General features: G+C 41.6%; 1 protein-coding gene across 1 annotated transcript in view; it reads left to right on the top strand.

Moving 5' to 3' along the window:
- LOC144485737 (uncharacterized) overlaps positions 1–16,454 on the top strand; it is a 138,546-nt gene that overhangs the window by 53,130 nt on the left and 68,962 nt on the right. The window lies entirely within an intron of this gene.

The following is a 16,454-nucleotide window of genomic DNA, read 5'->3' as shown; positions in this document are numbered from 1 at the left end:
AGACACACGTTCAATCGTCTACCTGGACGATCTTTGATCTGAGCTGAAAAAGTCAGAGATGCAGAGAGGAGGAAAACGACTCCAGTGAGGCAATACGGATCTGTTCTCCATTTTTAACAATTCAAACTGTGTTACCCGAAGGTTTGCGATCAAGGTTGTTTTTTATTGGTAATAATGTTTGGATAAATTGAGGCTGATGCATTGTCCCCAGTCATAAAAAATCTTAGTGTATCTGATTTAATCTAAATTCAGTTAATAATCTGAAATATAACCGGCCTACTTTCATAATCAATTACACTCGCAATAAACAACAATATTCCATTGGCTTTTCTGATTACTTGCTGCTATTGCCTTTTGTGATTCATGCACTGGACACACAGATCCCTCTACATCTCAGAGCTCTGTGATTTCTCATAATTTATATAACAACTTTCTGTATCCTTCCTTCTAAAATGGGCAATTTGACATTTGCTCAAATTATACTCTGTTTGCCAAACCTTTGTCCCTCTCACCTTAACCCATCTATGCCCCATTAGCCTTGTTTACGTCCTCTCATCAAGTTTACTTTCCTACGTATCTTTATGTCATTGACAAATTTAGCAACCATATATTCAGTCCCTTCATCCAACTAATTTATGTAAAATGTTGTCATCCCAGCACTGATCCCTGTGGCACATCACACGCCAAATCCGGCCGACCAGAAAATCAGCAATTCCAGCCAATCTTCAGTACATGCCGATACGTTGCCCTACATCACAAACTACTTATTTCAGCAACAAGTTTTGATGTGGCACTTTATCAAATATCTTCTAGAAATCTAACTTCAGTACTTCCACTGGATCCCCTTTGCTCACAGCACGTGTGACCTTGAAATGACTGCGGAATAGTCTCGCTCTGTGTTGTAATATTGCTGAGATTCTTTGTTTATCTCACTCTGAGGGCACAGACCATGCAATAGTTTTCCCATTTAATGTCTCCTATCCACCCTATCAGAAAACTTTCCTGTTATTATGTTTCATCTCTCCGACAATCTCTGTATAAACTTTGTTACATTTTCAACCTTTCCCACTTGTAAGGAAAGTTCATGGGGGTGAAAGATGAGCTTTGCTTCCCTGTGCACACACACTGGTGGACAGCCTAGGTTGGTCCAGCATTTTCACCTTACATTGCAGAAGACAATGACGGCATCTTTTAGCTGAGTCATCTACTGAACAGCAGCTCGTTGGTCAAAGGGAATGACCCTTATTTTGGATGTTGTCGTCAGAGAATCTGTGAGAGGCCTCGGCTCCTCGTTTTATTTAATTTCCTTGCCATAGATACGGTGGCATTGGGTTTCACTGTTTGTTTTGAGAAACTGAGGACAAGCTTCAGGGAATTTATCAGCGCAACACACTTGCAGGAAAAGCAGAGCATTTTCAGGAGGGCATTATGCTTGTCGATGTTAACTTTATTGCTATTCACCAAGTCAGATGGCTACATGTTTGTGCGTTCAGGCAGACGGCAGTGTTTACTGATATTCATTCATGGGTTGAGGGCGTCTAGCCCATTGTCTGTCACTATCTACCTCTCTTAGCTACTGCATATTTGCTTCAGTTTATTTCACTTTCCCAGTCTCTGTGGATAGGGAGATTTAAGAAATCTATATTTCGACTGGTAAACAGTAGAATTCAGGTAAATTTTTAGTCAGGTTTAATTTTATGCTTCTGTTTCAGAAAGGGAGCAGTGGGTAATTTTTATGCTTGACAAAGATGTTCGTCTTTCTTGGGGTTAGTTTCAATATCAGTTGAGATACTGTTGCATTTACAAAGCTGTGGCGTGAAAGGCAAACAGTTGATTGGCAAAGGGAGAGCCCGATGGTTGGAAGGCAGGTTTGTATTTTCTTTAGCTTCAGCTGATAATTAGCGGCAGTTCCAAACAGGTATTGATTGGGAAAGTGTCAAAAGGCAGCTCTTAACTCTTCGCGAAGATTCAAAATCTTTACAATGGAGTATTATTGGACTATTAATTAAATGGTAAAAATTTGCAGGATGCTGCTGTGCAGAGGGACCTGGGTGTCCTTGTGCAAGGATCTCAAGGAGTTGATTTGCAGGTGCAGCAGGTAATTAAGAAGGCAAATTGAATTTTGTCCTTCATTGCGAGAGGGATGGCGTTTAAAAATAGCGAGGTTATGTTGCAGCTGTATAAGGTGCTGGTGAGGCCACACCTGGAGTACTGTGTAGAGTTTTAGTCTCCTTACTTGAGAAGGGATATACTGGTACTGGAGGGGGTGCAGAGGAGATTCACTCGGTTGATTCCGGAGTTGAGAGTGTTGGCTTATGAAGAGAGACTGAGTAGACTGGGGCTATACTCATTGGAAGAATGAGGGGAGATTTTATAGAAACATGTAAGATTATGAAGGGAATAGATAAGATAGAAGCCGGTAAGTTGTTTCCACTGACAGGTGAAACTAGAACTCGGGGGCATGGCCTCAAAATAAGCGGAAGCAGATTTAGGACTGAGTTGAGGAGGAACATCTTCACACAAAGGGTTGTGAATCTGTCGAATTCCCTGCCCAGTGAAGCAGTTGAGGCTACCTCATTGAATGCTTTGAAGCAAGGATAGATCCATTTTTGAACAGTAAAGGAATTATGGTGAGCAGGCGGGTCAGTGGAGCTGAATCCATGAAAAGATCAGCCATGATCTTATTGAATAGTGGAACAGGCTCAAGGGGCCAGATGGCCTACTCCTGCTCCTAGTTCTTATGTTCTTGTGTTGTTGTGAGTAATATACCAGAACAACTGCTCCAGAGGGATGATGCGCGTTATCACACACGAGGCTTGAGATGCTCAGGAAATAAAGGCTTTTATTTACTGTTACAACGAAGCTACCATGTATAGTACACGATCCCAGACTGAGGGGTCCCAGACAGAGCAGTGACCTTTATACCTCTCCCAGGAGGCGGAGCCCGACTGGGATGTACCATAATAACTATAATACAGGTGTAACAGCCCAACCCTAACCCCAACAGCAACAAGTAGAACAACCCATCCCTAACCCCAACAGCAACATATATACATACTTGTAGTACTGGCCAGACCCTGGCTCAGTACTATCGAGTGGGAACCAACGATGGTTCACCACAAGGGAGTAATGGGCAGTCTAGATATCCGGGCAACTGTGACAGAATGATGATTTCGGAAAAGTAAAGTTAAATCAAGTGAGGCAAAGTTGTGATTCAGAAGAACTCATGGAAGACGGAACCAAGTGTTCTGAGTTAATGAGGCGATTATTTTCAATTAGATCTAAAGGAGGAAGCAGACTACTTGAGGTCATTGAAAAGATTGAAATAATTTTACAGAGAATCTAGGACTTGAATGTTAAAGCAATTTGGCCGTTTGAAACGGTGAAATCAAGTCCAGAAAAGCAAAAAGGGTTTATCGTGGCACGGACTTACTGGAAAAAGTGGAGCCAGAGTGTTTGGTTAAATGCGTCCTTCAAAAAGCGTGAGCTGGATTTCGAAATGTGGATTGCTAAATGCTGCATTGCTATGAGAGACCATTATGAAATGTGTTTTGGAAATGGCTGGGTAGATTCTGAGGAAAAATCCGCAAGCACTAACTTTCTGTGCCAAAGAGACCATTCTGGCTACACGTGGAATTATTCATTGTTGTTAATAATCAAACGTGAGTGCATTGGTTAAAAGAAAGGAGTGGCAAGAAGTAATGCATAATCATCCATTGTTCGCTCTTAATAAACAGTATTTTCTTGTTAAAAAGAATTTCCGGTCAGGTGATTCCTTTCCTTCGCGTTTGGAAAAGAAAAGTCACCGTCTTCTGAGCCACGCCTAGGGTTTGGGATCTTCCCGTCCAGTTATCACATCAACCAGGATCGTTCCTATGTACCAACAGTTAGATAGAGAGATCGGCACAGAGAGAGAGATAGAGAAAGAGAGAGAGAGATTGAGAGATTGGCAGGCACACACACGCACACGCACACACACACACACAACACACATAGAGAGACGGAGAGAGAGAGAGAGAGAGAGAGACAGAAAGATAGATAGCTAGATAGATAGACAGTGAGATAGCTAGCTAGCTAGATACTTAGAGAGATAGATAGACAGACAGATAGACAGATAAACAGATAGATAGATAGATAGATAGATAGATAGATAGATAGATAGATAGATAGATAGATAGATAGATAGATAGATAGACAGACAGACAGACAGACAGATAGATAGATAAACAGATAGATAGATAGATAGATAGATAGATAGATAGATAGATAGATAGATAGATAGATAGATAGATAGATAGATAGATAGATAGATAGATAGATAGATAGATAGATAGATAGAGTCATAGAGGTTTACAGCATGGAAACAGGCCCGTCGGTCCAACTTGTCCATGCCGCCATTTTTAAAAAACCCTCAACTGATCCCAATTGCCCGCATTTGGCCCATATCCCTCTACACCCATCTTATCCATGTAACTATCTAAATGCTTTTTAAAAGAGAAAATTGTACCCGCCTCTACTAGTACCTCTGGCACCTTGTTCCATACGCTCACCACCCTCTTTGTGAAAATATTGCCCCCCTGGACACTTTTGTATCTCTCCCCTCTCACCTTAAACCTATGCCCTCCAGTTTTAGACTCCCCTGCCTTTGGGAAAATATATTGACTATCTACTTTATCTATGCCCCTCATGATTTTATAGACTTCTATAAGGTTAGACCTCCGTCACCTACGCTCCACAGAAAAAAGTCCCATTCTATCCAGCCTCTCCTTGTAACTCAAACCATCAAATCCCGGTAGCATTCTCGTAAATCTTTTCTGCACACTTTCTAGTTTAATAATATCCTTTCTATAATAGGGTGACCAGAACGGCACACAGTATTCCAAGTGTGGCCTTACCAATGTCTTGTACAACTTCAACAAGATGTCCCAACTCCTGGATTCAATGTTCTGAGCGATGAAACCAAGCATGCCAAATGCCTTCTTCACCACTTTGTCCAGCTGTGACTCCACTTTCAAAGAGCTATGAACATGTACCCCTATATCTCTTTGTTCTGTAACTCTTCCCAACGCCCTACCATGAACTGAGTAAGTCCTCCCCTGGTTCAATCTACCAAAATGCATCACCTCGCATTTGTCTAAATTAAACTCCATCTGCCATTCGTCAATCCACTGGCCCAATTGATCAAGATCCCGTTGCAATCAAAGATAACTTTCTTCACTGTCCATTATGCCACCAATCATGGTTTCATTTGCAAACTTACTAACCATGCCTCCTATATTCTCATCCAAACTATTAATGTGAATGACGAATAACAGTGGAGCCAGCACTGATCCCTGAGGCGCACCGCTTGTCACAGGCCTCCAGAATGAAAAACAACCCACTACAACCATCTGTCAAGAAGCCAATTTTGTATCCATTTAGATATCTCACCCTGGATTCCGTGAAATGTAACTTTATGCAACAACTTCCATGTGGTACCTTGTCAAAGGCCTTGCTGAAGTCCATGTAGACAACATCAACTGCATTCCCCTCATCTACCTTCTTGGTTACCCCTTCAAAAAACTCAAACAAATTTGTGAGACATGATTTTCCACTCACAAAGCCATGCTGACTGTCCCTAATCAGTCCTTTCTTCTCTAAATGCCTGTAGGTCCTGTCTCTCAAAATACCTTCCAACAACTTACCCACCACAAATGTGAGGCTCACTGGCCTGTTGTTCCCAGGCTTTTCCCTGCAGCCCTTTTTAAACAAAGGCACAACAGTTGGCACTCTCCAATCTTCAGGCACCTCACCCGTGACTATCGATGATTCAAATATCTAGGCTAGGGGACCCACAATTTCTTCCCTCGTCTCCCACAATGTCCTGGGACACACTTCATCAGGTCCCGGGGATTTATCTACCTTGATGCGCTTTAAGACTTCCAGCACCTCCTTCTCTGTAATATGTACACTCCTCAATACATCACTATTTATTTCCCCAAGTTCCCTAACATCCATGCTTTTCTCAATCGTAAATACTGATGAGAAATATTCATTTAGGATCTCACCCATCTCTTGTGGATCCGTACACAGATGACCTTGTTGATCTTAAGAGTCCCTACTCTCTCCCTTGTTACTCTTTTGCCCTTTATGTATTTGTAGAAACTCTTTGCACTCTCCTTTGCCTTACCTGCCAAAACAATCTCGCGTCCCCTTTTTGCCCTCCTGATTCCTCTCTTAACTCTACTGCTACACCGCCTATACTCTTCAAGGAATTCACTTGATCCCAGATGCCTATGCATGTTACGTGCCTCTTTCTTCTTCTTGACCAGGGCCTCAATATCTGGAGTCATCCAGGGTTCCCTACTTCTGCCAGCCTTGATCTTCACTCTAAGAGGAATGTTTTTACCCTGAACCCTGGTTAACACAACTTTGAAAGCATGCCACTTACCAGACGTCCCTTTGCCTTCCCACAGACACTGCCATTTAACTTTTGAAAGTTCCTGTCTGATACCATCAAAATTGGCCTTGCCCCAATTTAGAATTTTAACTTTTGGGCCAGACCTATCATTCTCCATAGTTATCTTAAAACTAATAGAATTCTGGTCACTGGTCCCAAAGTGATCCCTCACTAACACTTCTGTCACCTGCCCTTCCTTATTTCCCAACAGGAGGCCACGTTTTTCCCCCTCTCTAGTCGGGCCATCCACATACTGAATGAGAAATTCCTCCTGAATACACTCAACAAATTTCTCTCCATCCAACCCTCTAATACTATGGTAGTCCCAGTCAATGTTGGGAAAGTTAAAATCTCCGACTATTACCACCCTATTTTTCTTGGAGCTATCTGTAATCTCCTTCCATACTTGCTCCTCAATTTCCTGCCAACTATATGGGGGCCTACAGTACAACCCTATCAAAATGATTTCCATTTCCTGTTTCTCAGTTCTACCCATATAGACTCAGTGGCCGAACCCTCGGATCTCTCCCCTCTCAGTACAACTGTGATGTTTTCCCCAATCAGAAGTGCAACTCCCCCTCCTCTCTTACCTCCTGTTCTACCTTTCCTATAGCATCTGTACCCTGGACCATTGAGCTGCCAGTCCTGTCCCTCCCTTAGCCATGTTTCTGTAATTGCTATAATATCCCAGTCCCACATAACCATCCATGCCCTGAGTTCATCTGCCTTGCCCGTCAGGCCTCTTGCATTGAAATAAATGCAGTTTAATCTGGACTTCCCTTGCTCTTTGTCTTGCTTTTGCCTGATCTGTCTGGTACTAGGATTCCTGACACTGCCTTTACTGCTTAATGTGCTCTCTTTAACTTCTGTGCTGTCCTCAAACTTCTCTTCTGTCTCCCGACTGCTTTGGATCCCACCCCACCTGCCAAACTAGTTCAAACCCTCCGGAGTGGCTCTAGCAAATCTCTCTGCTGGGATGTTAGTCCCCCTCCAGTTCGGTGTAACCCGTCCCTCTTGAACAGGTCAGCCCTTCCCCAGAACGTTTCCCAATGATCCAAAAATCTAAATCCCTGCCCCCTGCACCAGCTCCCAAGCGACGCATTCATCTGCCTAATCTTCCTGTTCCTACTCCAACTAGCACGTGGCAACTGTAGTAGTCCTGAAATTACTACGATAGATAGATAGATAGATAGATAGATAGATAGATAGATAGATAGATAGATAGATAGATAGATAGATAGATAGATAGATAGATAGATAAATAGATAGATAGATAGATAGATAGATAGATAGATAGATAGATAGATAGATAGATAGATAGATAGATAGATAGATAGATAGATAGATAGATAGATAGATAGATAGATAGATAGATAGATAGATAGATAGATAGATAGATAGAAGAATGGACAGAACATTCATGCTACTGATCCTATTCACAAAACTTAAGAAAAAACATATCAATTTTGTACAGCGGATATTTCACGCCATTCCTTAACTCGGCTCTGATTTTACTCTGGGTCCCAGCATAAATAAACGGGTTAATGCAGGATGACAGTAGCACAAGCATATATCCATTTTCTTCAAGTATGAATGCTAATTCACCTAAACCAGTACCCGAGTAATAAGTAACTTTCTCAATTCGGACATAGGCTATAGTTATGAAAAATAACAAATATAACAGGATGAAATTTCCCGAAATGGCAAAGAGTAAAATAATAGACTTTTTCCGTTTCTTCATTTCTTCATCACTCTGGTTTTCTGCAGTGTTGTGGTCCCAGAGTCTCCTGCGGGCTCTATTGGCAATTAGAATATGTCTTACAGTTAGAGCGTTCAACAGTAAAATCAGAATGAATGGAAGGATAGGGTTCACAATGCAACGCATCCAGTCATAAGCAACCCAGAATGAGGACGTGTAAAATATTAACTTTACACTGCAGAACCAGGGCACATTGCTAATTATGTACATGGGCTCAAAAATAAAATACAAAAATATATTTTTTACGCAACTCAGTGTGAGCACGATTCCGATGACCCACTTTGCCACATTCTCGGTGCAATATTTTATTTTGAGCCTCTGGCAACAAATGGCCACGAATCTATCAAACGTGAAAGTGACCGTTAGCCAGGCAGAGCTGTCCATAGCAGCAGAAATACCAACTGTGCGGGCACTGCAAAGTGGTGTGATTGACAGGAAACTGGACGGAAAAAAGATTCCAGGAATCCGATTTACTATTACAGCGGTGATTATGAACAGGAGATCTGTCGCTGCCATGGACAACAGGTAATGCGTTGTACATGAGGAGAGACCACAACTTCTTCGGAACAGGGTCACAATCACTGCGATGTTCGCTGCAATAAAGGGAGAGAGAGAGAAATAATAGTAATTTGTCAATGAGAGAGGGTGAGAAGTGAAGTGTTCCTCACCACAATATAATTGCTATTCAAATTCGGCGGGTCAGAGTTGAAAGAAAATCGAAAGTACATCCAAACTAAGACAGAAGAGCTAGATTGACTATTGGAATGACAAATAAACAAATAATTATGCAAGCATTGGAGTTGGTATATTGAAAAACAGCCAACAATAAGTATCGGAGATAATATATTCACAGATTATATGCTAATAGGAATCCCGTGTAGCTCCATCCACTGAATGGTGGCAAAACTAGTTGGTACAAAACAGTGCTGAGTTTCACCCTTTCCTTTGGACAATACTATTCACTGTTCGAAAAGTAGGCAGTGAACTTTTTCAAAATAAACCTCAATGACAAATAAGTGGACCTTTAACGTTGAACTGGCTCTGCGGGCATTTGGAGTTGGACACAGTGACAAGACCAACTTTTACTTTCCTTGATAAACACCTGGGAACTTAGGTAATTAAAAAAAACAACTTTAAATTCGATACATTCCACCAAATATGAGGCTTCTTTCATTATGGAGATAGGAGCATTCTAAAAAGTATCTGGATTCTGGGAGTAGAATGGAATTCAAGAATCACCAGTCATGCCATTAGAACCATCAGCAGCAGTGGATGTGAAACAGGACAGCCTGGTTGAAACATTAAGTGTTAGTGGCTAAGAACAGGCACACTTTCCTCTGAGAAAGGGATGAATGCCAATCATTCACGAAATGACAGCTGTTTGCATTGCTCACCTAATCTGTCGACATATCCGCTCTTAATTATTATATTGAAGCATTTAGTACATCTATTCGGTCATTTTGCAACGATTTCGTTTATTTGAATGTTAGCAGCTCAACAGGCTCACGTTATAACAGTAATAATAATAAACTTCACCATCATTAACATTGCAAGTGACACTCGGATTCAATTTACACTGCGATAACATTTTAGGAATTTAGGCAGAAGAGCATGGTCAATGCAACTACAATCGGACCATAATAATTTGTTGTAATAACCCTCAACATCATTTTAAATAAATCTGATGAAGTGATCTGAACTTCACTTCAACCATTATACCAGCTTGAGAAATCACTTAAACTGACTGAATGAAAAACATAATGAAACTGAATTGACGTCGTGAGATGTTAGTGGTAAAAATGATAGGTATTATCATTAAAATTATTAAATGGTTCCTGCCACAGCAAGGAACCTTATACTATGATAAGGTGCTTAGATTCTGCAAAATTTGCGAAGAAAATCTGGCGGTGAGGGGGTGAAGTTACACTGCTAAACTGGGAGATTGTATTTTTCCAATAGCATCAAGAATTTTGCAGCAAATAGAATAAATAATAACGTTCAGTTAAAAAAAATAATTCAGTTGAAGTAGAAACGTGTTGTTGTAGAGAAGCAGATATACCAGTTAAATCCAAGAAAGCAAAACTTTGACGGGGAAGAACAGGTTCAACAAAAGCAGGGAAGGAACGACATATCTTGAAAATGCCTTCTTGATATAATGGGATAGTCGATGCTGCTAAAAAATGACGAACACAGAAAATAAATAACAGAGGTTTTACCTGGAACTCCGACAGCTGCTATGACTGGATAATAAATGGCAAACACCACATCCTTTGGTATTACGTGCATTTCTATCAAAAGCTCTGATCGCAGTCTGCACTACACTGAAAATAATGTCATATTTATAAGTGATATTCTCCGGGGAGAAAATTCGATTGTTCTTTCACCTTAAGCAAATTTATTAGAACAAACAGATTATTGCAACAGCTGCACTTCTGCTTTTGTTTTGATGGGTTGGATTTTCTTTCATAGAATCTGAATCTTCTCTCAAGAGGCAAGAGAATGAATGTTGCTTCATTGCTTCATCAGAATGATAATATTGGCATTGATCTTTGGGATAGGCCAATATAACGCAATTCATTGCTGTCCACACGGAGAAGCAGAAATTGTAGAAGGAAAATGCAGCCAAATTCTCAGTCCTGATAATTAAAACAACAGTGTGATTACTAATAATCTCCTACGCCATCCCCATGCTCTCTGAGACTCCGCAACTACTTTAGCACAACAGATGCATCTGGATGTTGCACCGACCCGGTTAAGTGCAGTTGCATTCAGTGTGCACAGTCCAGTTCATGATTGCATGCAGTGAAATGGCCGGGCCATTGTGTTATATTCAACGTGGGCACTGTCATTTCAACATTTGAACAGATTCACTGAAGCAAGGTTACAATCAGAGTAAAAATGTCCAGTTGAAAGTAAAGTCAAACTACCTTGTTTACCACGTATGTGAATTAAATTAAATTAATCACACTCAGTAAATTTACACTCTGCATGTAGAATATCCAATTATTACAGCATGAGGACAAACAGAGTGGTCACGCCAGAATGTCACATCTGTCTGTGGACAACAGTTTGGCAGAAAAACGCTGACAATCTGGACAGCACTATCTCCAGCAAGAGAATTTTTTTTTAAAATCACCCCATTCAGTGATATTACCATTGATAAGCCCCGAAATATCCAAATCCGGGGGTTACCAATGACCAGAAACTTTATCTGACGAGACAATTACTACCGTGACTACAAAAACAGGTCAGAGGTTAGGCATGTTGGGGTGACTAACACACTTCCTGACTCCACAAAACATGTGAGTAGGCTTAAGCCAGGCGGCCCGGAAGGGAGGGGGGCCCGAGAGCAAATAAAATCACTAACTCTTCAGGTGAGCGTTCATTTTCGGCACTGAAGAGGATCAAAATCTATTTGCACTCAACAATGAGCGATGAGAAACTTAGTCATCTGGCACTCATGCACATTGAATCAGACATGCTTCGATCTGCTGATTTACATGCTGTTATCGACACTTTTGTAAACCAAAAAACACGGAAGTTTTTAAAAGTATAAATGTAAAGAAAATGAAAAGTAAATGAATAAAAGGGCTGTAATTGATTCATATAACGTTATGATAGTATACATGTAGTACATTATACATAGTACAACGATATAAGTTATCTAACGTCACTTAACGTCACTTTATTCTATTCAACGAAGGGTGGGGCAGGGGGCAAGGTCAGGAGGCCTTGCTAAAGCTCAGCCGAGGGGTCCGGTGGTAGTTAATTCGCCACTGAGCATGTCTACCAGCTAAAAACCAAAATCAGGTGTGTAATGTAATATTGTCCACATGACTGGATGAGTGCAGCTCAAACAACTCAAACAGCTCGACATTATCCGAGAAAATAGCAGCCTGCTTGATTGGTTGACATTCTGCTAAAACCCCTCCTTCTGGCACAGACAAAGGGTGGCAGCAGTGTATACCATCTGCCAGATTCACTATAGGAACACATGAAGGTTCCTTTGACAGCACCTTCCAAACCTATCGCTGCCATCTAGAAGGACAGAGCAGCAGAAATATAAAGATGCCAGCAGCTCGTGGATGTTCCACTCCAGGTCACACGGCACTCTGACTTGGAAATTTGTCACGGTTCCTTCACAGTCGCTTGTTGAAAATTCTTGAACACCCTCTTTAACGCCATTGTAGGTGTACCTGCAGTAAAGGAATGGCAACGCTTTAAGTAGATAGCTCACCAGAACATTCAACAGGCCAATTCGGAATGCAGACTTAATGTTGGCCTAGCAAGAGTTCCCACATCCCACAAATGAATATAAAACAATATAAAAATGTCAGTACATGAGGGAGTTTGATTCCTGTCTCCATATGGCCAGTATGGGTATCAACAATCACAATAATGTATAATTATCGAACATTACTAACTGGTCTTTGTGATGTGTATGAGCGATTGATTGAGAAGGAACAGTAAGAATGTTTTATATTCCGTGGGCTAATTCACATATTATTTACAATCTTCATCAGGGGCAAGCAGCAATATGAAAACAAGAGTCTTTTTATTTTCAGTATTAAGTGATCAGTTGTTCTTCCTCGTGGCAACAGTTGGAAGCAGGATCCTCCGTAGCAGCAGCCTCAAACCTCAGAGGAAATCTGGGTGTGTTTGTCCCCGATACATGCATACGTGGCCGCACATTGCTGCCATATATAAAATGTCTAGCTGTTGTAGAATCGCATCATTGCACTGCGTTACTTCTGGAGAATTGAAGGCAAAGGAGTAAAACTTGACAAATAAGCAGGTTTCAGAGAATAATAGAATCCCTACAGTTCAGAAAGAGGCCATTAAGCCCATTGAGCCTGCACTGACAACAAACCTGCCCAGACCCTATCCTCATAAACACACGCATTTACCCTGCACGTCCCCCAGACACTGAGTAGCAATGTAATATGGCCAATCAACCCAGACTGCACACCTTTGCTCTGTGGGAGGACACCGAGCACCCTGAGCTAATATAAGCCCGCCATTCGAAAAAAAGAGGTGCAGATAACACAGGGAACTGTAGTCCAGTGATCCAACTCTTCTTACTGGGGAAGTTGCGAGAGGGCATTTTCAAGAATTTCACAGCACTGCATTTGCACAGCAGTGAAAAAGTCAGAAAAATTGAGCAGACAGTTAGAAAAGGAAATTCATGCTTGACGAATCCATTGGAAATCTTTGAGAATGTAAGTAATATAGTTGACCAAGGAGAAGAGGTAGTTTTGATTTACTTAGACTTTCGGAAGGCTTTCGACAAGGTGTCATATCGTGGACAACTATGTAAATTTAAAGCACATGTGATTGTGTGCAGTTTCTGAAGATGGCTAGAAAGCTGATTAGCAGACAGGAAGCACGTAGTTGTCATAAATGGGGTTTTTTCCGATTAGAAAGCAGTGGCTAGTAGGGTTCAGCCAGGATGTGTGCAAAGACCCCCAACTGCACTCATTATATGTTAAAGATGTGCATTCTTTCCGAATTTGCAGGTGATGTCAAGTTGGGTGGGTGGGTGATCTGCGAGGACGAGGCAGAGCTGCTTCAGCATGATTTGGACAGACTACGTGAGTGGGCATATGCATGGCATGCATTGTAATGTGGATAAATGTGAGTTCATCCACTTCAGTAGCAAAAATAGGAAAGCTATTGAAACAAAATCGTGTTTGTCCCCTATACATGCAAAGTGCAGGCCGTTGGTACATGGCTGCACATTGCTCTCATATATAAAATGCCCAGCTGTTGTAGAATCACAACACTGCACTGTGTTAATTCTGGAGAATTGAAGGCAAAGGAGTAAAACTTGACAAATAAGCAGGTTTTCTTATTTGTCGAATTGAAATACGTGGACAGTCAGCGAGATCATGGTGTCCTCACGCATCAGTCGCTGAATGTAAGCACACAGGTGCAGCAGGCTGTAAAGAAGACAAATGATATGTTAGCCCTCAGAGGGGGAGGATTTGAGTCTCGGGAAAGCGATGTTTTACTACAATTTTATGGGGCGTTGGTGAGGCCACACTGGAAAATTGTGTGCAGATTTGGTGTCATTATCTGAGGAAGGCCGTCCTTATCAGAGAGGAAGGTTTGCCAAGCTGATTCTTGAGACATGCGGAGATATTTCGTCGGTTTGGACTATATTTGCTGGAGTTTTGAATAGTGAAATAGGATCTCATACAAATTTAAAACTTTCCAGCAGGACCGGCAGATTAGATTCAGAAAGAATGTGTGCTGTGTCCAGAATTGGATGTTATAGTTTGAGGATAAGGGATAAACCTTTTAGGACAGAGGTAAGGATAAATTTCTTCATTCAGAGAATGGCGATTGTATGCTATTCACTTCAACAGAAAGTCGTTCAGACCCAAACCGTTTTTTTAAAATTTCAAGCTGGAATTAGATATAGCTCTTCGGGCTGAAGATATCAAGAGATATAGGAGAAGAGGGAATGAGGATATTGAATTTGATGACCATCCATGATCACAATGAATGGCGGAGCAGGTTCGGATGGACTAACAGCCTCCTACTGCTGCTACTTTCTATGTTTCTCCATCGTGGAGAAGCCTTAGCTCTTTGATCGACTACGGAATTCCATCTGTAGGGTGGCTAACAACATTATGCAGCTTGGCGTATTTTGCTGTTTACAACAGAAGGTTGGATGTGGCGTCCAGATTCTGGCGCACTTTGCTTCACTGTCCAGCAATATTGATATTGCAGTTAATGTCACTTCCTGGAAAGAGCAGTCTTTACCTCGTCGGCAGAAGTGTGAGCTACGAAATGACAGTCAGGCGGAATGCATGCTGATGTACTGATTCACATCTGGTAGATGGCACATCTGCAGCCAGGATGACCCCTCGTGCAGGGACTGGACTTTTAACATACTGGGTGGTTTGTTTTATCTCGTTTATTGCGTTTTGTTGGTGCTGACCCCAATAAGAATGAATATGCCAGCATATTACTGGCTTGTACCTTGCAGATTGTGGCAAAGGTTTGGGAAGTTAATAGTAAAAAAAGCTGGCTGTAAATACATTGTATCTAGTCTGCACTGCGAGATAGAAATTATGTCATTGGCGCGGTTCACCAATTCTGTTGATTGCTCAACCTCACTCATCACTCGCCCTCCCCAGAATCTTGTCGGTGGGGGCACTCAGCGGCTTCAATGTCATAAAATGTCAGTGGGAGATGCCTGACTCCCTTGTGTTGGTGATTTTGATTGCCTGCTGCAAAGTTCTTGAATATGATGTACTCCTCTGGATAGGATTATGGTTCAATACAACAGTGTGAAACTGGGCCGTAGGATCGTAAGAAATAGGAACATTAGCCGGCCGTTCGACCACTCGAGTCTGCACCGCCATTAAATAGGATGATGGCTGATCCGATAATCCCCAAGTCCATCTTGCTGTCCTTTCCTCACAACACTTCATTCCCTCACTGATTAAAATCTATCGAGTTGAGTCTTAAATATACACAAGGACTCTACCCCCACAGCTCGACGTGGAGTTCCAAAAACGAAGAACAGAGAAAAAAATCTTCCTCACCTCAGTCTTATATCACCCTGCCACCCCATACCCATCCCCTCCCCTCTGCCCCAATTATTCTGGGACTATGCCCTTTCATGCGAGGCACTCGTGTGAACGAAAACATCCTCTCAATATTTACCCTGTCACATCCCTTCAGAGCCTTCTATATTTTCATGAAATCACCTCTTAATCTTCTAAATTCCAATGAGTAGAGGCCCAAATTTAACCGTTCCTCATCACACAATCCCAACATACTAGGGATCATCCTCGTGAACATTCTCTGAACAAATAGCATATTTCTTTAAATAAGGGGTCTCAAGCTGCTCACAGTCCTCGAACTATTGTCTCACCAGCATCTTGTACAGTTGCAGCGATGCTCCCCTGTTCTTTTACTCCAACCCATTTTCAATAAGAGCCAACAATCAATTCGCCTTTCTGATTACTTGCTGGATCTATGTGCTAACTTTCCGGTTTTCACGCACAAGCACCCGCAGGTCCCTTGCTGGAGCAGTTTTTTGCATTTTTCCCTATTAAATAATATTTTATTCATGTGCTCCCCCTTCCAAAATGAATAACTTCACATTTTCCTACATTATACTCCATTTGCCAACATTTTTCCCACTTACTTAATCTATCAGTATATCTTTGTAAATTGTGTGTTTCACACACGCAACTTGTCTTCCCATCTATCCTTATGTCGTCTGCGAAAGTGGCAAAT

The sequence above is a fragment of the Mustelus asterias genome, unplaced genomic scaffold, assembly GCF_964213995.1.
Source record: "Mustelus asterias unplaced genomic scaffold, sMusAst1.hap1.1 HAP1_SCAFFOLD_216, whole genome shotgun sequence".
NCBI lineage: Eukaryota > Metazoa > Chordata > Chondrichthyes > Carcharhiniformes > Triakidae > Mustelus > Mustelus asterias.
Note: the sequence above shows the minus strand (reverse complement) of the source record. Positions and strands in the feature narration are given on the sequence as shown.